This window comes from Balaenoptera ricei, chromosome 16, assembly GCF_028023285.1.
Source record: "Balaenoptera ricei isolate mBalRic1 chromosome 16, mBalRic1.hap2, whole genome shotgun sequence".
Classification (NCBI taxonomy): Eukaryota; Metazoa; Chordata; class Mammalia; order Artiodactyla; family Balaenopteridae; genus Balaenoptera; species Balaenoptera ricei.
In genome coordinates, this window is record NC_082654.1 from 88701666 (window position 1) to 88726417 (window position 24752).

The following is a 24752-nucleotide window of genomic DNA, read 5'->3' on the forward strand; positions in this document are numbered from 1 at the left end:
TCAGGAGCTTGGTAAGAGATGGGTCCGGAAATTACCTCAGGATAGTGTCAGGACATTAGATATTGACGGCAGCAGGGCCTTAGTTAGGGACAGTGTCAAGGCCTTAGTTAGTACTGGCATCTGGGCCTCTGTTAGGTACAGTGTCAGGGCCTGAGTTAGGAATACTGTTAGGGCCTTAGTTAGGGACAGTATCACGGCCTTGGGACTAAATTCAGGGCCTGAGGTAGTCACAGCATAAGGGCTTTAGTTAGCATAAGAGGCAGGACATTTGCTAGGGACAGGGTTAGGGTAAAGTTTAGGGATCGTGTCAGGAAATGACCTAGGGATAGTGTCAAGAGCTTAGTTACAGTATCAGGGCCTTATTTAGGACCCGTGTCAGGGCTTCAGGTAGGGACAGCGTCAGTGCCTGAGTCTGGGAGAGCAACAGGGCCTGAGTGAGGCCTAGCGTCAGGCCCATAGCTGGGGACACTGTCAGGGCATGATGTAGGAGCAGCATCAGGGCCTTTGTTGCATCAGCATTAGTGTCTTAGTTACAGACATGATCAGGGCCTGAGTTAGTCACAGCGTCAAGGCCTCAGTTAGGCATAGCTTCAGGGACTGAGTTACGGACAGCCTCAGGTCTTCACTTAGGAACAGCGACAGGGCTTCCTTAGGGACGGTGTCAGGACCTTGGTTAGAAATGGGTCAGGATATTAGCTCAGGATAGCGTCCGGATTTTAGTTATTGCCGGCAGCAGGGCCTATATTAGAGATAGATTCCGGGCCTTAGTTAGGGACAGTGTCAGGGCCTTAATTAGGACTAGTCTGGGCCTTAGTTAGGGAGAGCATTACGGCTTCGGTGAGGATAAGGGGCAGGACGTTAGCTCGGGACAGAGTCAGGTTCCAGGCCAGTGGTAGTGTCAGGATGTGAGCTAGGGATAGGGTGAAGACCTTAGTCATTGAGAGCATCAGGGCCTTAGTTAGGACCAGCGTCAGGGCCTTCATCAGGACCAGTGTCAGGGCTTCACGTACGGACAGCGTCAGAGCCTAACTAAGGTACGGCAACGGGGCCTAAGTGAGGCCTATCTTTAGGGCCTGAGTTAGGGGCAGTGTCAGGGCATGACTTAGGAGCCGTATAAGGGCCTCTGTAGGATCAGCATTAGGGTCTTCGTTAAAGACATTCTCAGGGCCTCTGTTAGGGACCGCCTCAGGGCCTCACTTAGGGACAGCGTCAGGGCTTACTTTGGGACAGTTTCAGGACCTTGGTAAGACATGGGTCAGGATATTAGCTCGGGATAATGTCAGGACTTTAGATATTGACTGCAGCAGGGCCTTAGAGACAGTGTCTCAGCCTGACTTAGGACTAGCATCAGAGCCTTTGTTAGGTACAGTGTCAGGGACTGAGTTAGGTGTAGTGTCAGGGCCTTAGTTAGGGACAGTGTCAGGGCCTGAGTTAGGACGAGCCTCCAGGCCTCAGTTAGGGCCAGGGTCACGGCCTCGGGACTAATTTTAGGGCCTTAGTTAGGAAGAGCATCAGGGATTTATTTAGCATAAGAAGCTCAACATTAGTTAAAGACAAGGTTAGGTTACGGTCTAGGGATTGTGTCAGGGCATGACTTAGGGATAGTGTCAAGACCTTAGTTACTTAGGGCATCAGGGCCTAATTTAGGCCCAGTGTCAGGGCTTCAGGTAGGGATAGCGTCAGAGCCTGACTTAGGGAGAGCGACAGGGCTTGAGTGAGGCCTAGTGTCAGAGCCTTAGCTAGGGATAGTATCAGGGCATGACTTAGGAGCAGCATAAGGGCCTTGGTAGGATCAGCCTCAGGGGCTTGGTTAAAGACATTATCAGGGCCTCTGTTAGGGACAGCCTTAGGGCCTCCCTTAGGGACAGCGTCAGGGCTTACTTAGGGAGAGTTTCAGGAGCTTGGTAAGAGATGGGTCCGGAAATTACCTCAGGATAGTGTCAGGACATTAGATATTGACGGCAGCAGGGCCTTAGTTAGGGACAGTGTCAAGGCCTTAGTTAGTACTGGCATCTGGGCCTCTGTTAGGTACAGTGTCAGGGCCTGAGTTAGGAATAGTGTTAGGGCCTTAGTTAGGGACAGTATCACGGCCTTGGGGCTAAATTCAGGGCCTGAGGTAGTCACAGCCTAAGGGCTTTAGTTAGCATAAGAGGCAGGACATTTGCTAGGGACAGGGTTAGGGTAAAGTTTAGGGATCGTGTCAGGAAATGACCTAGGGATAGTGTCAAGAGCTTAGTTACAGTATCAGGGCCTTATTTAGGACCCGTGTCAGGGCTTCAGGTAGGGACAGCGTCAGTGCCTGAGTCTGGGAGAGCAACAGGGCCTGAGTGAGGCCTAGCGTCAGGCCCATAGCTGGGGACACTGTCAGGGCATGATGTAGGAGCAGCATCAGGGCCTTTGTTGCATCAGCATTAGTGTCTTAGTTACAGACATGATCAGGGCCTGAGTTAGTCACAGCGTCAAGGCCTCAGTTAGGCATAGGTTCAGGGACTGAGTTACGGACAGCCTCAGGTCTTCACTTAGGAACAGCGACAGGGCTTTCTTAGGGACGGTGTCAGGACCTTGGTTAGAAATGGGTCAGGATATTAGCTCAGGATAGCGTCCGGATTTTAGTTATTGCCGGCAGCAGGGCCTATATTAGAGATAGATTCCGGGCCTTAGTTAGGGACAGCGTCAGGGCTTACTTTGGGACAGTTTCAGGACCTTGGTAAGACATGGGTCAGGATATTAGCTCAGGATAATGTCAGGACGTTATATATTGACTGCAGCAGGGCCTTAGAGACAGTGTCTCAGCCTGACTTAGGACTAGCATCAGAGCCTTTGTTAAGTACAGTGTCAGGGACTGAGTTAGGCGTAGTGTCAGGGCCTTAGTTAGGGACAGGGTCAGGGCCTGAGTTAGGACGAGCCTCCAGGCCTCAGTTAGGGCCAGGGTCACGGCCTCGGGACTAATTTTAGGGCCTTAGTTAGGAACAGCATCAGGGATTTATTTAGCATAAGAAGCTCAACATTAGTTAAAGACAAGGTTAGGTTAAGGTCTAGGGATTGTGTCAGGGCATGACCTAGGGATAGTGTCAAGACCTTAGTTACTTAGGGCATCAGGGCCTAATTTTGGACCAGTGTCAGGGCTTCAGGTAGGGATAGCGTCAGAGCCTGACTTAGGGAGAGCGACAGGGCTTGAGTGAGGCCTAGTGTCAGAGCCTTTGCTAGGGATAGTATCAGGGCATGACTTAGGAGCAGCATAAGGGCCTTGGTAGGATCAGCCTCAGGGGCTTTGTTAAAGACATTATCAGGGCCTCTGTTAGGGACAGCCTTAGGGCCTCCCTTAGGGACAGCGTCAGGGCTTACTTAGGGACAGTTTCAGGAGCTTGGTAAGAGATGGGTCCGGAAATTACCTCAGGATAGTGTCAGGACATTAGATATTGACGGCAGCAGGGCCTTAGTTAGGGACAGTGTCAAGGCCTTAGTTAGTACTGGCATCTGGGCCTCTGTTAGGTACAGTGTCAGGGCCTGAGTTAGGAATACTGTTAGGGCCTTAGTTAGGGACAGTATCACGGCCTTGGGACTAAATTCAGGGCCTGAGGTAGTCACAGCATAAGGGCTTTAGTTAGCATAAGAGGCAGGACATTTGCTAGGGACAGGGTTAGGGTAAAGTTTAGGGATCGTGTCAGGAAATGACCTAGGGATAGTGTCAAGAGCTTAGTTACAGTATCAGGGCCTTATTTAGGACCCGTGTCAGGGCTTCAGGTAGGGACAGCGTCAGTGCCTGACTCTGGGAGAGCAACAGGGCCTGAGTGAGGCCTAGCGTCAGGCCCATAGCTGGGGACACTGTCAGGGCATGATGTAGGAGCAGCATCAGGGCCTTTGTTGCATCAGCATTAGTGTCTTAGTTACAGACATGATCAGGGCCTGAGTTAGTCACAGCGTCAAGGCCTCAGTTAGGCATAGCTTCAGGGACTGAGTTACGGACAGCCTCAGGTCTTCACTTAGGAACAGCGACAGGGCTTCCTTAGGGACGGTGTCAGGACCTTGGTTAGAAATGGGTCAGGATATTAGCTCAGGATAGCGTCCGGATTTTAGTTATTGCCGGCAGCAGGGCCTATATTAGAGATAGATTCCGGGCCTTAGTTAGGGACAGCGTCAGGGCTTACTTTGGGACAGTTTCAGGACCTTGGTAAGACATGGGTCAGGATATTAGCTCAGGATAATGTCAGGACGTTATATATTGACTGCAGCAGGGCCTTAGAGACAGTGTCTCAGCCTGACTTAGGACTAGCATCAGAGCCTTTGTTAAGTACAGTGTCAGGGACTGAGTTAGGCGTAGTGTCAGGGCCTTAGTTAGGGACAGGGTCAGGGCCTGAGTTAGGACGAGCCTCCAGGCCTCAGTTAGGGCCAGGGTCACGGCCTCGGGACTAATTTTAGGGCCTTAGTTAGGAACAGCATCAGGGATTTATTTAGCATAAGAAGCTCAACATTAGTTAAAGACAAGGTTAGGTTAAGGTCTAGGGATTGTGTCAGGGCATGACCTAGGGATAGTGTCAAGACCTTAGTTACTTAGGGCATCAGGGCCTAATTTTGGACCAGTGTCAGGGCTTCAGGTAGGGATAGCGTCAGAGCCTGACTTAGGGAGAGCGACAGGGCTTGAGTGAGGCCTAGTGTCAGAGCCTTTGCTAGGGATAGTATCAGGGCATGACTTAGGAGCAGCATAAGGGCCTTGGTAGGATCAGCCTCAGGGGCTTTGTTAAAGACATTATCAGGGCCTCTGTTAGGGACAGCCTTAGGGCCTCCCTTAGGGACAGCGTCAGGGCTTACTTAGGGACAGTTTCAGGAGCTTGGTAAGAGATGGGTCCGGAAATTACCTCAGGATAGTGTCAGGACATTAGATATTGACGGCAGCAGGGCCTTAGTTAGGGACAGTGTCAAGGCCTTAGTTAGTACTGGCATCTGGGCCTCTGTTAGGTACAGTGTCAGGGCCTGAGTTAGGAATACTGTTAGGGCCTTAGTTAGGGACAGTATCACGGCCTTGGGACTAAATTCAGGGCCTGAGGTAGTCACAGCATAAGGGCTTTAGTTAGCATAAGAGGCAGGACATTTGCTAGGGACAGGGTTAGGGTAAAGTTTAGGGATCGTGTCAGGAAATGACCTAGGGATAGTGTCAAGAGCTTAGTTACAGTATCAGGGCCTTATTTAGGACCCGTGTCAGGGCTTCAGGTAGGGACAGCGTCAGTGCCTGAGTCTGGGAGAGCAACAGGGCCTGAGTGAGGCCTAGCGTCAGGCCCATAGCTGGGGACACTGTCAGGGCATGATGTAGGAGCAGCATCAGGGCCTTTGTTGCATCAGCATTAGTGTCTTAGTTACAGACATGATCAGGGCCTGAGTTAGTCACAGCGTCAAGGCCTCAGTTAGGCATAGCTTCAGGGACTGAGTTACGGACAGCCTCAGGTCTTCACTTAGGAACAGCGACAGGGCTTCCTTAGGGACGGTGTCAGGACCTTGGTTAGAAATGGGTCAGGATATTAGCTCAGGATAGCGTCCGGATTTTAGTTATTGCCGGCAGCAGGGCCTATATTAGAGATAGATTCCGGGCCTTAGTTAGGGACAGTGTCAGGGCCTTAATTAGGACTAGTCTGGGCCTTAGTTAGGGAGAGCATTACGGCTTCGGTGAGGATAAGGGGCAGGACGTTAGCTCGGGACAGAGTCAGGTTCCAGGCCAGTGGTAGTGTCAGGATGTGAGCTAGGGATAGGGTGAAGACCTTAGTCATTGAGAGCATCAGGGCCTTAGTTAGGACCAGCGTCAGGGCCTTCATCAGGACCAGTGTCAGGGCTTCACGTACGGACAGCGTCAGAGCCTAACTAAGGTACGGCAACGGGGCCTAAGTGAGGCCTATCTTTAGGGCCTGAGTTAGGGGCAGTGTCAGGGCATGACTTAGGAGCCGTATAAGGGCCTCTGTAGGATCAGCATTAGGGTCTTCGTTAAAGACATTCTCAGGGCCTCTGTTAGGGACCGCCTCAGGGCCTCACTTAGGGACAGCGTCAGGGCTTACTTTGGGACAGTTTCAGGACCTTGGTAAGACATGGGTCAGGATATTAGCTCGGGATAATGTCAGGACTTTAGATATTGACTGCAGCAGGGCCTTAGAGACAGTGTCTCAGCCTGACTTAGGACTAGCATCAGAGCCTTTGTTAGGTACAGTGTCAGGGACTGAGTTAGGTGTAGTGTCAGGGCCTTAGTTAGGGACAGTGTCAGGGCCTGAGTTAGGACGAGCCTCCAGGCCTCAGTTAGGGCCAGGGTCACGGCCTCGGGACTAATTTTAGGGCCTTAGTTAGGAAGAGCATCAGGGATTTATTTAGCATAAGAAGCTCAACATTAGTTAAAGACAAGGTTAGGTTACGGTCTAGGGATTGTGTCAGGGCATGACTTAGGGATAGTGTCAAGACCTTAGTTACTTAGGGCATCAGGGCCTAATTTAGGCCCAGTGTCAGGGCTTCAGGTAGGGATAGCGTCAGAGCCTGACTTAGGGAGAGCGACAGGGCTTGAGTGAGGCCTAGTGTCAGAGCCTTAGCTAGGGATAGTATCAGGGCATGACTTAGGAGCAGCATAAGGGCCTTGGTAGGATCAGCCTCAGGGGCTTGGTTAAAGACATTATCAGGGCCTCTGTTAGGGACAGCCTTAGGGCCTCCCTTAGGGACAGCGTCAGGGCTTACTTAGGGAGAGTTTCAGGAGCTTGGTAAGAGATGGGTCCGGAAATTACCTCAGGATAGTGTCAGGACATTAGATATTGACGGCAGCAGGGCCTTAGTTAGGGACAGTGTCAAGGCCTTAGTTAGTACTGGCATCTGGGCCTCTGTTAGGTACAGTGTCAGGGCCTGAGTTAGGAATAGTGTTAGGGCCTTAGTTAGGGACAGTATCACGGCCTTGGGGCTAAATTCAGGGCCTGAGGTAGTCACAGCCTAAGGGCTTTAGTTAGCATAAGAGGCAGGACATTTGCTAGGGACAGGGTTAGGGTAAAGTTTAGGGATCGTGTCAGGAAATGACCTAGGGATAGTGTTAAGAGCTTAGTTACAGTATCAGGGCCTTATTTAGGACCCGTGTCAGGGCTTCAGGTAGGGACAGCGTCAGTGCCTGACTCTGGGAGAGCAACAGGGCCTGAGTGAGGCCTAGCGTCAGGCCCATAGCTGGGGACACTGTCAGGGCATGATGTAGGAGCAGCATCAGGGCCTTTGTTGCATCAGCATTAGTGTCTTAGTTACAGACATGATCAGGGCCTGAGTTAGTCACAGCGTCAAGGCCTCAGTTAGGCATAGGTTCAGGGACTGAGTTACGGACAGCCTCAGGTCTTCACTTAGGAACAGCGACAGGGCTTTCTTAGGGACGGTGTCAGGACCTTGGTTAGAAATGGGTCAGGATATTAGCTCAGGATAGCGTCCGGATTTTAGTTATTGCCGGCAGCAGGGCCTATATTAGAGATAGATTCCGGGCCTTAGTTAGGGACAGCGTCAGGGCTTACTTTGGGACAGTTTCAGGACCTTGGTAAGACATGGGTCAGGATATTAGCTCAGGATAATGTCAGGACGTTATATATTGACTGCAGCAGGGCCTTAGAGACAGTGTCTCAGCCTGACTTAGGACTAGCATCAGAGCCTTTGTTAGGTACAGTGTCAGGGACTGAGTTAGGCGTAGTGTCAGGGCCTTAGTTAGGGACAGGGTCAGGGCCTGAGTTAGGACGAGCCTCCAGGCCTCAGTTAGGGCCAGGGTCACGGCCTCGGGACTAATTTTAGGGCCTTAGTTAGGAACAGCATCAGGGATTTATTTAGCATAAGAAGCTCAACATTAGTTAAAGACAAGGTTAGGTTAAGGTCTAGGGATTGTGTCAGGGCATGACCTAGGGATAGTGTCAAGACCTTAGTTACTTAGGGCATCAGGGCCTAATTTTGGACCAGTGTCAGGGCTTCAGGTAGGGATAGCGTCAGAGCCTGACTTAGGGAGAGCGACAGGGCTTGAGTGAGGCCTAGTGTCAGAGCCTTTGCTAGGGATAGTATCAGGGCATGACTTAGGAGCAGCATAAGGGCCTTGGTAGGATCAGCCTCAGGGGCTTTGTTAAAGACATTATCAGGGCCTCTGTTAGGGACAGCCTTAGGGCCTCCCTTAGGGACAGCGTCAGGGCTTACTTAGGGACAGTTTCAGGAGCTTGGTAAGAGATGGGTCCGGAAATTACCTCAGGATAGTGTCAGGACATTAGATATTGACGGCAGCAGGGCCTTAGTTAGGGACAGTGTCAAGGCCTTAGTTAGTACTGGCATCTGGGCCTCTGTTAGGTACAGTGTCAGGGCCTGAGTTAGGAATACTGTTAGGGCCTTAGTTAGGGACAGTATCACGGCCTTGGGACTAAATTCAGGGCCTGAGGTAGTCACAGCATAAGGGCTTTAGTTAGCATAAGAGGCAGGACATTTGCTAGGGACAGGGTTAGGGTAAAGTTTAGGGATCGTGTCAGGAAATGACCTAGGGATAGTGTCAAGAGCTTAGTTACAGTATCAGGGCCTTATTTAGGACCCGTGTCAGGGCTTCAGGTAGGGACAGCGTCAGTGCCTGACTCTGGGAGAGCAACAGGGCCTGAGTGAGGCCTAGCGTCAGGCCCATAGCTGGGGACACTGTCAGGGCATGATGTAGGAGCAGCATCAGGGCCTTTGTTGCATCAGCATTAGTGTCTTAGTTACAGACATGATCAGGGCCTGAGTTAGTCACAGCGTCAAGGCCTCAGTTAGGCATAGCTTCAGGGACTGAGTTACGGACAGCCTCAGGTCTTCACTTAGGAACAGCGACAGGGCTTCCTTAGGGACGGTGTCAGGACCTTGGTTAGAAATGGGTCAGGATATTAGCTCAGGATAGCGTCCGGATTTTAGTTATTGCCGGCAGCAGGGCCTATATTAGAGATAGATTCCGGGCCTTAGTTAGGGACAGTGTCAGGGCCTTAATTAGGACTAGTCTGGGCCTTAGTTAGGGAGAGCATTACGGCTTCGGTGAGGATAAGGGGCAGGACGTTAGCTCGGGACAGAGTCAGGTTCCAGGCCAGTGGTAGTGTCAGGCTGTGAGCTAGGGATAGGGTGAAGACCTTAGTCATTGAGAGCATCAGGGCCTTAGTTAGGACCAGCGTCAGGGCCTTCATCAGGACCAGTGTCAGGGCTTCACGTACGGACAGCGTCAGAGCCTAACTAAGGTACGGCAACGGGGCCTAAGTGAGGCCTATCTTTAGGGCCTGAGTTAGGGGCAGTGTCAGGGCATGACTTAGGAGCCGTATAAGGGCCTCTGTAGGATCAGCATTAGGGTCTTCGTTAAAGACATTCTCAGGGCCTCTGTTAGGGACCGCCTCAGGGCCTCACTTAGGGACAGCGTCAGGGCTTACTTTGGGACAGTTTCAGGACCTTGGTAAGACATGGGTCAGGATATTAGCTCGGGATAATGTCAGGACTTTAGATATTGACTGCAGCAGGGCCTTAGAGACAGTGTCTCAGCCTGACTTAGGACTAGCATCAGAGCCTTTGTTAGGTACAGTGTCAGGGACTGAGTTAGGTGTAGTGTCAGGGCCTTAGTTAGGGACAGTGTCAGGGCCTGAGTTAGGACGAGCCTCCAGGCCTCAGTTAGGGCCAGGGTCACGGCCTCGGGACTAATTTTAGGGCCTTAGTTAGGAAGAGCATCAGGGATTTATTTAGCATAAGAAGCTCAACATTAGTTAAAGACAAGGTTAGGTTAAGGTCTAGGGATTGTGTCAGGGCATGACCTAGGGATAGTGTCAAGACCTTAGTTACTTAGGGCATCAGGGCCTAATTTAGGACCAGTGTCAGGGCTTCAGGTAGGGATAGCGTCAGAGCCTGACTTAGGGAGAGCGACAGGGCTTGAGTGAGGCCTAGTGTCAGAGCCTTAGCTAGGGATAGTATCAGGGCATGACTTAGGAGCAGCATAAGGGCCTTGGTAGGATCAGCCTCAGGGGCTTTGTTAAAGACATTATCAGGGCCTCTGTTAGGGACAGCCTTAGGGCCTCCCTTAGGGACAGCGTCAGGGCTTACTTAGGGACAGTTTCAGGAGCTTGGTAAGAGATGGGTCCGGAAATTACCTCAGGATAGTGTCAGGACATTAGATATTGACGGCAGCAGGGCCTTAGTTAGGGACAGTGTCAAGGCCTTAGTTAGTACTGGCATCTGGGCCTCTGTTAGGTACAGTGTCAGGGCCTGAGTTAGGAATAGTGTTAGGTCCTTAGTTAGGGACAGTATCACGGACTTGGGGCTAAATTCAGGGCCTGAGGTAGTCACAGCCTAAGGGCTTTAGTTAGCATAAGAGGCAGGACATTTGCTAGGGACAGGGTTAGGGTAAAGTTTAGGGATCGTGTCAGGAAATGACCTAGGGATAGTGTCAAGAGCTTAGTTACAGTATCAGGGCCTTATTTAGGACCCGTGTCAGGGCTTCAGGTAGGGACAGCGTCAGTGCCTGACTCTGGGAGAGCAACAGGGCCTGAGTGAGGCCTAGCGTCAGGCCCATAGCTGGGGACACTGTCAGGGCATGATGTAGGAGCAGCATCAGGGCCTTTGTTGCATCAGCATTAGTGTCTTAGTTACAGACATGATCAGGGCCTGAGTTAGTCACAGCGTCAAGGCCTCAGTTAGGCATAGCTTCAGGGACTGAGTTATGGACACCCTCAGGTCTTCACTTAGGAACAGCGACAGGGCTTCCTTAGGGACGGTGTCAGGACCTTGGTTAGAAATGGGTCAGGATATTAGCTCAGGATAGTGTCCGGATTTTAGTTATTGCCGGCAGCAGGGCCTATATTAGAGATAGATTCCGGGCCTTAGTTAGGGACAGCGTCAGGGCTTACTTTGGGACCGTTTCAGGACCTTGGTAAGACATGGGTCAGGATATTAGCTCAGGGTAATGTCAGGACGTTATATATTGACTGCAGCAGGGCCTTAGAGACAGTGTCTCAGCCTGACTTAGGACTAGCATCAGAGCCTTTGTTAGGTACAGTGTCAGGGACTGAGTTAGGCGTAGTGTCAGGGCCTTAGTTAGGGACAGGGTCAGGGCCTGAGTTAGGACGAGCCTCCAGGCCTCAGTTAGGGCCAGGGTCACGGCCTCGGGACTAATTTTAGGGCCTTAGTTAGGAACAGCATCAGGGATTTATTTAGCATAAGAAGCTCAACATTAGTTAAAGACAAGGTTAGGTTAAGGTCTAGGGATTGTGTCAGGGCATGACCTAGGGATAGTGTCAAGACCTTAGTTACTTAGGGCATCAGGGCCTAATTTAGGACCAGTGTCAGGGCTTCAGGTAGGGATAGCGTCAGAGCCTGACTTAGGGAGAGCGACAGGGCTTGAGTGAGGCCTAGTGTCAGAGCCTTAGTTAGGGATAGTATCAGGGCATGACTTAGGAGCAGCATAAGGGACTTGGTAGGATCAGTCTCAGGGGCTTTGTTAAAGACATTATCAGGGCCTCTGTTAGGGACAGCCTTAGGACCTCACTTAGGGACAGCGTCAGGGCTTACTTAGGGACAGTTTCAGGACCTTGGTAAGACATGGGTCAGTATATTAGCTCAGGATAATGTCAGGCCTTTAGATATTGACTGCAGCAGGGCCTTAGAGACAGTGTCTCAGCCTGACTTAGGACTAGCATCAGAGCCTTTGTTAGGTACAGTGTCAGGGCCTGAGTTCGGACGAGCCTCCAGGCCTCAGTTAGGGCCAGGGTCACGGCCTCGGGACTAACTTTAGGGCCTTAGTTAGGAACAGCATCAGGGATTTATTTAGCATAGGAAGCTCAACATTAGTTAAAGACAAGGTTAGATTAAGGTCTAGGGATTGTGTCAGGGCATGACCTAGGGATAGTGTCAAGACCTTAGTTACTTAGGGCATCAGGGCCTAATTTAGGCCCAGTGTCAGGGCTTCAGGTAGGGATAGCGTCAGAGCCTGACTTAGGGAGAGCGACAGGGCTTGAGTGAGGCCTAGTGTCAGAGCCTTAGCTAGGGATAGTATCAGGGCATGACTTAGGAGCAATATAAGGGCCTTGGTAGGATCAGTCTCAGGGGCTTTGTTAAAGACATTATCAGGGCCTCTGTTAGGGACAGCCTTAGGACCTCCCTTAGGGACAGCGTCAGGGCTTACTTAGGGACAGTTTCAGGACCTTGGTAAGACATGGGTCAGGATATTAGCTTAGGATAATGTCAGGCCTTTAGATATTGACTGCAGCAGGGCCTTAGAGACAGTGTCTCAGCCTGACTTAGGACTAGCATCAGAGCCTTTGTTAGGTACAGTGTCAGGGCCTGAGTTCGGACGAGCCTCCAGGCCTTAGTTAGGGCCAGGTTCACGGCCTCGGGACTAATTTTAGGGCCTTAGTTAGGAAGAGCATCAGGGATTTATTTAGCATAAGAAGCTCAACATTAGTTAAAGACAAGGTTAGGTTAAGGTCTAGGGATTGTGTCAGGGCATGACCTAGGGATAGTGTCAAGACCTTAGTTACTTAGGGCATCAGGGCCTAATTTAGGACCAGTGTCAGGGCTTCAGGTAGGGATAGCGTCAGAGCCTGACTTAGGGAGAGCGACAGGGCTTGAGTGAGGCCTAGTGTCAGAGCCTTAGCTAGGGATAGTATCAGGGCATGACTTAGGAGCAGCATAAGGGCCTTGGTAGGATCAGCCTCAGGGGCTTTGTTAAAGACATTATCAGGGCCTCTGTTAGGGACAGCCTTAGGGCCTCCCTTAGGGACAGCGTCAGGGCTTACTTAGGGACAGTTTCAGGAGCTTGGTAAGAGATGGGTCCGGAAATTACCTCAGGATAGTGTCAGGACATTAGATATTGACGGCAGCAGGGCCTTAGTTAGGGACAGTGTCAAGGCCTTAGTTAGTACTGGCATCTGGGCCTCTGTTAGGTACAGTGTCAGGGCCTGAGTTAGGAATACTGTTAGGGCCTTAGTTAGGGACAGTATCACGGCCTTGGGACTAAATTCAGGGCCTGAGGTAGTCACAGCATAAGGGCTTTAGTTAGCATAAGAGGCAGGACATTTGCTAGGGACAGGGTTAGGGTAAAGTTTAGGGATCGTGTCAGGAAATGACCTAGGGATAGTGTCAAGAGCTTAGTTACAGTATCAGGGCCTTATTTAGGACCCGTGTCAGGGCTTCAGGTAGGGACAGCGTCAGTGCCTGACTCTGGGAGAGCAACAGGGCCTGAGTGAGGCCTAGCGTCAGGCCCATAGCTGGGGACACTGTCAGGGCATGATGTAGGAGCAGCATCAGGGCCTTTGTTGCATCAGCATTAGTGTCTTAGTTACAGACATGATCAGGGCCTGAGTTAGTCACAGCGTCAAGGCCTCAGTTAGGCATAGCTTCAGGGACTGAGTTACGGACAGCCTCAGGTCTTCACTTAGGAACAGCGACAGGGCTTCCTTAGGGACGGTGTCAGGACCTTGGTTAGAAATGGGTCAGGATATTAGCTCAGGATAGCGTCCAGATTTTAGTTATTGCCGGCAGCAGGGCCTATCTTAGAGATAGATTCCGGGCCTTAGTTAGGGACAGTGTCAGGGCCTTAATTAGGACTAGTCTGGGCCTTAGTTAGGGAGAGCATTACGGCTTCGGTGAGGATAAGGGGCAGGACGTTAGCTCGGGACAGAGTCAGGTTCCAGGCCAGTGGTAGTGTCAGGATGTGAGCTAGGGATAGGGTGAAGACCTTAGTCATTGAGAGCATCAGGGCCTTAGTTAGGACCAGCGTCAGGGCCTTCATCAGGACCAGTGTCAGGGCTTCACGTACGGACAGCGTCAGAGCCTAACTAAGGTACGGCAACGGGGCCTAAGTGAGGCCTATCTTTAGGGCCTGAGTTAGGGGCAGTGTCAGGGCATGACTTAGGAGCCGTATAAGGGCCTCTGTAGGATCAGCATTAGGGTCTTCGTTAAAGACATTCTCAGGGCCTCTGTTAGGGACCGCCTCAGGGCCTCACTTAGGGACAGCGTCAGGGCTTACTTTGGGACAGTTTCAGGACCTTGGTAAGACATGGGTCAGGATATTAGCTCGGGATAATGTCAGGACTTTAGATATTGACTGCAGCAGGGCCTTAGAGACAGTGTCTCAGCCTGACTTAGGACTAGCATCAGAGCCTTTGTTAGGTACAGTGTCAGGGACTGAGTTAGGTGTAGTGTCAGGGCCTTAGTTAGGGACAGTGTCAGGGCCTGAGTTAGGACGAGCCTCCAGGCCTCAGTTAGGGCCAGGGTCACGGCCTCGGGACTAATTTTAGGGCCTTAGTTAGGAAGAGCATCAGGGATTTATTTAGCATAAGAAGCTCAACATTAGTTAAAGACAAGGTTAGGTTACGGTCTAGGGATTGTGTCAGGGCATGACCTAGGGATAGTGTCAAGACCTTAGTTACTTCGGGCATCAGGGCCTAATTTAGGCCCAGTGTCAGGGCTTCAGGTAGGGATAGCGTCAGAGCCTGACTTAGGGAGAGCGACAGGGCTTGAGTGAGGCCTAGTGTCAGAGCCTTAGCTAGGGATAGTATCAGGGCATGACTTAGGAGCAGCATAAGGGCCTTGGTAGGATGAGCCTCAGGGGCTTTGTTAAAGACATTATCAGGGCCTCTGTTAGGGACAGCCTTAGGGCCTCCCTTAGGGACAGCGTCAGGGCTTACTTAGGGACAGTTTCAGGAGCTTGGTAAGAGATGGGTCCGGAAATTACCTCAGGATAGTGTCAGGACATTAGATATTGACGGCAGCAGGGCCTTAGTTAGGGACAGTGTCAAGGCCTTAGTTAGTACTGGCATCTGGGCCTCTGTTAGGTACAGTGTCAGGGCCTGAGTTAGGAATAGTGTTAGGTCCTTAGTTAGGGACAGTATCACGGCCTTGGGGCTAAATTCAGGGCCTGAGGTAGTCACAGCCTAAGGGCTTTAGTTAGCATAAGAGGAAGGACATTTGCTAGGTACAGGGTTAGGGTAAAGTTTAGGGATCGTGTCAGGAAATGACCTAGGGATAGTGTCAAGAGCTTAGTTACAGTATCAGGGCCTTATTTAGGACCCGTGTCAGGGCTTCAGGTAGGGACAGCGTCAGTGCCTGACTCTGGGAGAGCAACAGGGCCTGAGTGAGGCCTAGCGTCAGGCCCATAGCTGGGGACACTGTCAGGGCATGATGTAGGAGCAGCATCAGGGCCTTTGTTGCATCAGCATTAGTGTCTTAGTTACAGACATGATCAGGGCCTGAGTTAGTCACAGCGTCAAGGCCTCAGTTAGGCATAGCTTCAGGGACTGAGTTACGGACAGCCTCAGGTCTTCACTTAGGAACAGCGACAGGGCTTCCTTAGGGACGGTGTCAGGACCTTGGTTAGAAATGGGTCAGGATATTAGCTCAGGATAGCGTCCGGATTTTAGTTATTGCCGGCAGCAGGGCCTATAATTAGAGATAGATTCCGGGCCTTAGTTAGGGACAGTGTCAGGGCCTTAATTAGGACTAGTCTGGGCCTTAGTTAGGGAGAGCATTACGGCTTCGGTGAGGATAAGGGGCAGGACGTTAGCTCGGGACAGAGTCAGGTTCCAGGCCAGTGGTAGTGTCAGGATGTGAGCTAGGGATAGGGTGAAGACCTTAGTTATTGAGAGCATCCGGGCCTTAGTTAGGACCAGCGTCAGGGCCTTCATCAGGACCAGTGTCAGGGCTTCACGTACGGACAGCGTCAGAGCCTAACTAAGGTACGGCAACGGGGCCTAAGTGAGGCCTATCTTTAGGGCCTGAGTTAGGGGCAGTGTCAGGGCATGACTTAGGAGCCGTATAAGGGCCTCTGTAGGATCAGCATTAGGGTCTTCGTTAAAGACATTCTCAGGGCCTCTGTTAGGGACCGCCTCAGGGCCTCACTTAGGGACAGCGTCAGGGCTTACTTTGGGACAGTTTCAGGACCTTGGTAAGACATGGGTCAGGATATTAGCTCGGGATAATGTCAGGACTTTAGATATTGACTGCAGCAGGGCCTTAGAGACAGTGTCTCAGCCTGACTTAGGACTAGCATCAGAGCCTTTGTTAGGTACAGTGTCAGGGACTGAGTTAGGCGTAGTGTCAGGGCCTTAGTTAGGGACAGGGTCAGGGCTTGAGTTAGGACGAGCCTCCAGGCCTCAGTTAGGGCCAGGGTCATGGCCTCGGGACTAATTTTAGGGCCTTAGTTAGGAAGAGCATCAGGGATTTATTTAGCATAAGAAGCTCAACATTAGTTAAAGACAAGGTTAGGTTACGGTCTAGGGATTGTGTCAGGGCATGACCTAGGGATAGTGTCAAGACCTTAGTTACTTAGGGCATCAGGGCCTAATTTAGGACCAGTGTCAGGGCTTCAGGTAGGGATAGCGTCAGAGCCTGACTTAGGGAGAGCGACAGGGCTTGAGTGAGGCCTAGTGTCAGAGCCTTAGCTAGGGATAGTATCAGGGCATGACTTAGGAGCAGCATAAGGGCATTGGTAGGATGAGCCTCAGGGGCTTTGTTAAAGACATTATCAGGGCCTCTGTTAGGGACAGCCTTAGGGCCTCCCTTAGGGACAGCGTCAGGGCTTACTTAGGGACAGTTTCAGGAGCTTGGTAAGAGATGGGTCCGGAAATTACCTCAGGATAGTGTCAGGACATTAGATATTGACGGCAGCAGGGCCTTAGTTAGGGACAGTGTCAAGGCCTTAGTTAGTACTAGCATCTGGGCCTCTGTTAGGTACAGTGTCAGGGCCTGAGTTAGGAATAGTGTTAGGGCCTTAGTTAGGGACAGTATCACGGCCTTGGGACTAAATTCAGGGCCTGAGGTAGTCACAGCCTAAGGGCTTTAGTTAGCATAAGAGGCAGGACATTTGCTAGGGACAGGGTTAGGGTAAAGTTTAGGGATCGTGTCAGGAAATGACCTAGGGATAGTGTCAAGAGCTTAGTTACAGTATCAGGGCCTTATTTAGGACCCGTGTCAGGGCTTCAGGTAGGGACAGCGTCAGTGCCTGACTCTGGGAGAGCAACAGGGCCTGAGTGAGGCCTAGCGTCAGGCCCATAGCTGGGGACACTGTCAGGGCATGATGTAGGAGCAGCATCAGGGCCTTTGTTGCATCAGCATTAGTGTCTTAGTTACAGACATGATCAGGGCCTGAGTTAGTCACAGCGTCAAGGCCTCAGTTAGGCATAGCTTCAGGGACTGAGTTACGGACAGCCTCAGGTCTTCACTTAGGAACAGCGACAGGGCTTCCTTAGGGACGGTGTCAGGACCTTGGTTAGAAATGGGTCAGGATATTAGCTCAGGATAGTGTCCGGATTTTAGTTATTGCCGGCAGCAGGGCCTATATTAGAGATAGATTCCGGGCCTTAGTTAGGGACAGCGTCAGGGCTTACTTTGGGACAGTTTCAGGACCTTGGTAAGACATGGGTCAGGATATTAGCTCAGGATAATGTCAGGACGTTATATATTGACTGCAGCAGGGCCTTAGAGACAGTGTCTCAGCCTGACTTAGGACTAGCATCAGAGCCTTTGTTAGGTACAGTGTCAGGGACTGAGTTAGGCGTAGTGTCAGGGCCTTAGTTAGGGACAGGGTCAGGGCCTGAGTTAGGACGAGCCTCCAGGCCTCAGTTAGGGCCAGGGTCACGGCCTCGGGACTAATTTTAGGGCCTTAGTTAGGAACAGCATCAGGGATTTATTTAGCGTAAGAAGCTCAACGTTAGTTAAAGACAAGGTTAGGTTAAGGTCTAGGGATTGTGTCAGGGCATGACCTAGGGATAGTGTCAAGACCTTAGTTACTTAGGGCATCAGGGCCTAATTTAGGACCAGTGTCAGGGCTTCAGGTAGGGATAGCGTCAGAGCCTGACTTAGGGAGAGCGACAGGGCTTGAGTGAGGCCTAGTGTCAGAGCCTTAGCTAGGGATAGTATCAGGGCATGACTTAGGAGCAATATAAGGGCCTTGGTAGGATCAGTCTCAGGGGCTTTGTTAAAGACATTATCAGGGCCTCTGTTAGGGACAGCCTTAGGACCTCCCTTAGGGACAGCGTCAGGGCTTACTTAGGGACAGTTTCAGGACCTTGGTAAGACATGGGTCAGGATATTAGCTTAGGATAATGTCAGGCCTTTAGATATTGACTGCAGCAGGGCCTTAGAGACAGTGTCTCAGCCTGACTTAGGACTAGCATCAGAGCCTTTGTTAGGTACAGTGTCAGGGCCTGGGTTCGGACGAGCCTCCAGGCCTTAGTTAGGGCCAGGTTCACGGCCTCGGGACTAATTTTAGGGCCTTAGTTAGGAAGAGCATCAGGGATTTATTTAGCATAAGAAGCTCAACATTAGTTAAAGACAAGGTTAGGTTAAGGTCTAGGGATTGTGTCAGGGCATGACCTAGGGATAGTGTCAAGACCTTAGTTACTTAGGGCATCAGGGCCTAATTTAGGACCAGTGTCAGGGCTTCAGGTAGGGATAGCGTCAGAGCCTGACTTAGGGAGAGCGACAGGGCTTGAGTGAGGCCTAGTGTCAGAGCCTTAGCTAGGGATAGTATCAGGGCATGACTTAGGAGCAGCATAAGGGCCTTGGTAGGATCAGCCTCAGGGGCTTTGTTAAAGACATTATCAGGGCCTCTGTTAGGGACAGCCTTAGGGCCTCCCTTAGGGACAGCGTCAGGGCTTACTTAGGGACAGTTTCAGGAGCTTGGTAAGAGATGGGTCCGGAAATTACCTCAGGATAGTGTCAGGACATTAGATATTGACGGCAGCAGGGCCTTAGTTAGGGACAGTGTCAAGGCCTTAGTTAGTACTGGCATCTGGGCCTCTGTTAGGTACAGTGTCAGGGCCTGAGTTAGGAATACTGTTAGGGCCTTAGTTAGGGACAGTATCACGGCCTTGGGACTAAATTCAGGGCCTGAGGTAGTCACAGCATAAGGGCTTTAGTTAGCATAAGAGGCAGGACATTTGCTAGGGACAGGGTTAGGGTAAAGTTTAGGGATCGTGTCAGGAAATGACCTAGGGATAGTGTCAAGAGCTTAGTTACAGTATCAGGGCCTTATTTAGGACCCGTGTCAGGGCTTCAGGTAGGGACAGCGTCAGTGCCTGAGTCTGGGAGAGCAACAGGGCCTGAGTGAGGCCTAGCGTCAGGCCCATAGCTGGGGACACTGTCAGGGCATGATGTAGGAGCAGCATCAGGGCCTTTGTTGCATCAGCATTAGTGTCTTAGTTACAGACATGATCAGGGCCTGAGTTAGTCACAGCGTCAAGGCCTCAGTTAGGCATAGCTTCAGGGACTGAGTTACGGACAGCCTCAGGTCTTCACTTAGGAACAGCGACAGGGCTTCCTTAGGGACGGTGTCAGGACCTTGGTTAGAAATGGGTCAGGATATTAGCTCAGGATAGCGTCCGGATTTTAGTTATTGCCGGCAGCAGGGCCTATCTTAGAGATAGATTCCGGGCCTTAGTTAGGGACAGTGTCAGGGCCTTAATTAGGACTAGTCTGGGCCTTAGTTAGGGAGAGCATTACGGCTTCGGTGAGGATAAGGGGCAGGACGTTAGCTCGGGACAGAGTCAGGTTCCAGGCCAGTGGTAGTGTCAGGATGTGAGCTAGGGATAGGGTGAAGACCTTAGTCATTGAGAGCATCAGGGCCTTAGTTAGGACCAGCGTCAGGGCCTTCATCAGGACCAGTGTCAGGGCTTCACGTACGGACAGCGTCAGAGCCTAACTAAGGTACGGCAACGGGGCCTAAGTGAGGCCTATCTTTAGGGCCTGAGTTAGGGGCAGTGTCAGGGCATGACTTAGGAGCCGTATAAGGGCCTCTGTAGGATCAGCATTAGGGTCTTCGTTAAAGACATTCTCAGGGCCTCTGTTAGGGACCGCCTCAGGGCCTCACTTAGGGACAGCGTCAGGGCTTACTTTGGGACAGTTTCAGGACCTTGGTAAGACATGGGTCAGGATATTAGCTCGGGATAATGTCAGGACTTTAGATATTGACTGCAGCAGGGCCTTAGAGACAGTGTCTCAGCCTGACTTAGGACTAGCATCAGAGCCTTTGTTAGGTACAGTGTCAGGGACTGAGTTAGGTGTAGTGTCAGGGCCTTAGTTAGGGACAGTGTCAGGGCCTGAGTTAGGACGAGCCTCCAGGCCTCAGTTAGGGCCAGGGTCACGGCCTCGGGACTAATTTTAGGGCCTTAGTTAGGAAGAGCATCAGGGATTTATTTAGCATAAGAAGCTCAACATTAGTTAAAGACAAGGTTAGGTTACGGTCTAGGGATTGTGTCAGGGCATGACCTAGGGATAGTGTCAAGACCTTAGTTACTTAGGGCATCAGGGCCTAATTTAGGCCCAGTGTCAGGGCTTCAGGTAGGGATAGCGTCAGAGCCTGACTTAGGGAGAGCGACAGGGCTTGAGTGAGGCCTAGTGTCAGAGCCTTAGCTAGGGATAGTATCAGGGCATGACTTAGGAGCAGCATAAGGGCCTTGGTAGGATCAGCCTCAGGGGCTTGGTTAAAGACATTATCAGGGCCTCTGTTAGGGACAGCCTTAGGGCCTCCCTTAGGGACAGCGTCAGGGCTTACTTAGGGAGAGTTTCAGGAGCTTGGTAAGAGATGGGTCCGGAAATTACCTCAGGATAGTGTCAGGACATTAGATATTGACGGCAGCAGGGCCTTAGTTAGGGACAGTGTCAAGGCCTTAGTTAGTACTGGCATCTGGGCCTCTGTTAGGTACAGTGTCAGGGCCTGAGTTAGGAATAGTGTTAGGGCCTTAGTTAGGGACAGTATCACGGCCTTGGGGCTAAATTCAGGGCCTGAGGTAGTCACAGCCTAAGGGCTTTAGTTAGCATAAGAGGCAGGACATTTGCTAGGGACAGGGTTAGGGTAAAGTTTAGGGATCGTGTCAGGAAATGACCTAGGGATAGTGTCAAGAGCTTAGTTACAGTATCAGGGCCTTATTTAGGACCCGTGTCAGGGCTTCAGGTAGGGACAGCGTCAGTGCCTGACTCTGGGAGAGCAACAGGGCCTGAGTGAGGCCTAGCGTCAGGCCCATAGCTGGGGACACTGTCAGGGCATGATGTAGGAGCAGCATCAGGGCCTTTGTTGCATCAGCATTAGTGTCTTAGTTACAGACATGATCAGGGCCTGAGTTAGTCACAGCGTCAAGGCCTCAGTTAGGCATAGGTTCAGGGACTGAGTTACGGACACCCTCAGGTCTTCACTTAGGAACAGCGACAGGGCTTCCTTAGGGACGGTGTCAGGACCTTGGTTAGAAATGGGTCAGGATATTAGCTCAGGATAGTGTCCGGATTTTAGTTATTGCCGGCAGCAGGGCCTATATTAGAGATAGATTCCGGGCCTTAGTTAGGGACAGCGTCAGGGCTTACTTTGGGACAGTTTCAGGACCTTGGTAAGACATGGGTCAGGATATTAGCTCAGGATAATGTCAGGACGTTATATATTGACTGCAGCAGGGCCTTAGAGACAGTGTCTCAGCCTGACTTAGGACTAGCATCAGAGCCTTTGTTAGGTACAGTGTCAGGGACTGAGTTAGGCGTAGTGTCAGGGCCTTAGTTAGGGACAGGGTCAGGGCCTGAGTTAGGACGAGCCTCCAGGCCTCAGTTAGGGCCAGGGTCACGGCCTCGGGACTAATTTTAGGGCCTTAGTTAGGAACAGCATCAGGGATTTATTTAGCATAAGAAGCTCAACATTAGTTAAAGACAAGGTTAGGTTAAGGTCTAGGGATTGTGTCAGGGCATGACCTAGGGATAGTGTCAAGACCTTAGTTACTTAGGGCATCAGGGCCTAATTTTGGACCAGTGTCAGGGCTTCAGGTAGGGATAGCGTCAGAGCCTGACTTAGGGAGAGCGACAGGGCTTGAGTGAGGCCTAGTGTCAGAGCCTTTGCTAGGGATAGTATCAGGGCATGACTTAGGAGCAGCATAAGGGCCTTGGTAGGATCAGCCTCAGGGACTTTGTTAAAGACATTATCAGGGCCTCTGTTAGGGACAGCCTTAGGGCCTCCCTTAGGGACAGCGTCAGGGCTTACTTAGGGACAGTTTCAGGAGCTTGGTAAGAGATGGGTCCGGAAATTACCTCAGGATAGTGTCAGGACATTAGATATTGACGGCAGCAGGGCCTTAGTTAGGGACAGTGTCAAGGCCTTAGTTAGTACTGGCATCTGGGCCTCTGTTAGGTACAGTGTCAGGGCCTGAGTTAGGAATACTGTTAGGGCCTTAGTTAGGGACAGTATCACGGCCTTGGGACTAAATTCAGGGCCTGAGGTAGTCACAGCATAAGGGCTTTAGTTAGCATAAGAGGCAGGACATTTGCTAGGGACAGGGTTAGGGTAAAGTTTAGGGATCGTGTCAGGAAATGACCTAGGGATAGTGTCAAGAGCTTAGTTACAGTATCAGGGCCTTATTTAGGACCCGTGTCAGGGCTTCAGGTAGGGACAGCGTCAGTGCCTGACTCTGGGAGAGCAACAGGGCCTGAGTGAGGCCTAGCCTCAGGCCCATAGCTGGGGACACTGTCAGGGCATGATGTAGGAGCAGCATCAGGGCCTTTGTTGCATCAGCATTAGTGTCTTAGTTACAGACATGATCAGGGCCTGAGTTAGTCACAGCGTCAAGGCCTCAGTTAGGCATAGCTTCAGGGACTGAGTTACGGACAGCCTCAGGTCTTCACTTAGGAACAGCGACAGGGCTTCCTTAGGGACGGTGTCAGGACCTTGGTTAGAAATGGGTCAGGATATTAGCTCAGGATAGCGTCCGGATTTTAGTTATTGCCGGCAGCAGGGCCTATATTAGAGATAGATTCCGGGCCTTAGTTAGGGACAGTGTCAGGGCCTTAATTAGGACTAGTCTGGGCCTTAGTTAGGGAGAGCATTACGGCTTCGGTGAGGATAAGGGGCAGGACGTTAGCTCGGGACAGAGTCAGGTTCCAGGCCAGTGGTAGTGTCAGGATGTGAGCTAGGGATAGGGTGAAGACCTTAGTTATTGAGAGCATCAGGGCCTTAGTTAGGACCAGCGTCAGGGCCTTCATCAGGACCAGTGTCAGGGCTTCACGTACGGACAGCGTCAGAGCCTAACTAAGGTACGGCAACGGGGCCTAAGTGAGGCCTATCTTTAGGGCCTGAGTTAGGGGCAGTGTCAGGGCATGACTTAGGAGCCGTATAAGGGCCTCTGTAGGATCAGCATTAGGGTCTTCGTTAAAGACATTCTCAGGGCCTCTGTTAGGGACCGCCTCAGGGCCTCACTTAGGGACAGCGTCAGGGCTTACTTTGGGACAGTTTCAGGACCTTGGTAAGACATGGGTCAGGATATTAGCTCGGGATAATGTCAGGACTTTAGATATTGACTGCAGCAGGGCCTTAGAGACAGTGTCTCAGCCTGACTTAGGACTAGCATCAGAGCCTTTGTTAGGTACAGTGTCAGGGACTGAGTTAGGCGTAGTGTCAGGGCCTTAGTTAGGGACAGGGTCAGGGCTTGAGTTAGGACGAGCCTCCAGGCCTCAGTTAGGGCCAGGGTCATGGCCTCGGGACTAATTTTAGGGCCTTAGTTAGGAAGAGCATCAGGGATTTATTTAGCATAAGAAGCTCAACATTAGTTAAAGACAAGGTTAGGTTACGGTCTAGGGATTGTGTCAGGGCATGACCTAGGGATAGTGTCAAGACCTTAGTTACTTAGGGCATCAGGGCCTAATTTAGGACCAGTGTCAGGGCTTCAGGTAGGGATAGCGTCAGAGCCTGACTTAGGGAGAGCGACAGGGCTTGAGTGAGGCCTAGTGTCAGAGCCTTAGCTAGGGATAGTATCAGGGCATGACTTAGGAGCAGCATAAGGGCATTGGTAGGATGAGCCTCAGGGGCTTTGTTAAAGACATTATCAGGGCCTCTGTTAGGGACAGCCTTAGGGCCTCCCTTAGGGACAGCGTCAGGGCTTACTTAGGGACAGTTTCAGGAGCTTGGTAAGAGATGGGTCCGGAAATTACCTCAGGATAGTGTCAGGACATTAGATATTGACGGCAGCAGGGCCTTAGTTAGGGACAGTGTCAAGGCCTTAGTTAGTACTAGCATCTGGGCCTCTGTTAGGTACAGTGTCAGGGCCTGAGTTAGGAATAGTGTTAGGGCCTTAGTTAGGGACAGTATCACGGCCTTGGGACTAAATTCAGGGCCTGAGGTAGTCACAGCCTAAGGGCTTTAGTTAGCATAAGAGGCAGGACATTTGCTAGGGACAGGGTTAGGGTAAAGTTTAGGGATCGTGTCAGGAAATGACCTAGGGATAGTGTCAAGAGCTTAGTTACAGTATCAGGGCCTTATTTAGGACCCGTGTCAGGGCTTCAGGTAGGGACAGCGTCAGTGCCTGACTCTGGGAGAGCAACAGGGCCTGAGTGAGGCCTAGCGTCAGGCCCATAGCTGGGGACACTGTCAGGGCATGATGTAGGAGCAGCATCAGGGCCTTTGTTGCATCAGCATTAGTGTCTTAGTTACAGACATGATCAGGGCCTGAGTTAGTCACAGCGTCAAGGCCTCAGTTAGGCATAGCTTCAGGGACTGAGTTACGGACAGCCTCAGGTCTTCACTTAGGAACAGCGACAGGGCTTCCTTAGGGACGGTGTCAGGACCTTGGTTAGAAATGGGTCAGGATATTAGCTCAGGATAGTGTCCGGATTTTAGTTATTGCCGGCAGCAGGGCCTATATTAGAGATAGATTCCGGGCCTTAGTTAGGGACAGCGTCAGGGCTTACTTTGGGACAGTTTCAGGACCTTGGTAAGACATGGGTCAGGATATTAGCTCAGGATAATGTCAGGACGTTATATATTGACTGCAGCA

At 51.3% G+C, this 24752-nt stretch overlaps 1 protein-coding gene across 1 annotated transcript in view; it reads right to left on the reverse strand.

Annotated features, from left to right (window-relative positions):
* Positions 1-24752, reverse strand: part of LOC132350467 (myosin-13-like) — a 1192166-nt gene that overhangs the window by 874170 nt on the left and 293244 nt on the right.